Source organism: Micropterus dolomieu, linkage group LG14, assembly GCF_021292245.1.
Source record: "Micropterus dolomieu isolate WLL.071019.BEF.003 ecotype Adirondacks linkage group LG14, ASM2129224v1, whole genome shotgun sequence".
In the NCBI taxonomy this organism is placed as follows: Eukaryota; Metazoa; Chordata; class Actinopteri; order Centrarchiformes; family Centrarchidae; genus Micropterus; species Micropterus dolomieu.
The window spans coordinates 19,536,942-19,537,370 of NC_060163.1; the positions used below are offsets into that span (position 1 = coordinate 19,536,942).

General features: G+C 45.9%; 1 non-coding gene across 1 annotated transcript; it reads right to left on the minus strand.

Annotated features, from left to right (window-relative positions):
* Positions 1-58: 58 nt before the first annotated feature.
* LOC123983649 lies at positions 59-174 on the minus strand. Its single transcript, XR_006828256.1, has one exon. It is a non-coding gene; the product is annotated as a U5 spliceosomal RNA (small nuclear RNA).
* Positions 175-429: the final 255 nt, after the last annotated feature.

The window sequence follows — 429 nt, forward strand, 5'->3', positions numbered from 1 at the left end:
AAGTGGAGTAACCATATCGCCCTACTTTGAAGGCTGGTTTTCTTTCAACATAGAAGGAAGCCCCACACTGAAGCAGGGCATCAAAAAATTGAGTAATACTCTTATTGATCCTCTCCACGGAAATCTTTAGTAAAAGGCGAAAGATTTATACGATCTGAAGAGAAATCAGAGTGATATATTTTCAGAAAGTGCGAGAGGACGAGCACTTCAGCGGGGCCCCTTCCCTTTCCACTGGTGTAATGCAGATGCCCCAAACCAAAACAAACAACACACACCCACAACTCCGGTATCTATTGTTGAAGAACAGGGGGGACAACGGGCTACTGACTGTAATGCTGCGTTCCATTTAACTCGGAAATCGGAGGTCGGAGTTGGGAATAACGTCACACCCGAGTTGACGGCGTTCCAGTTAACAAGTCGGAAAACCTC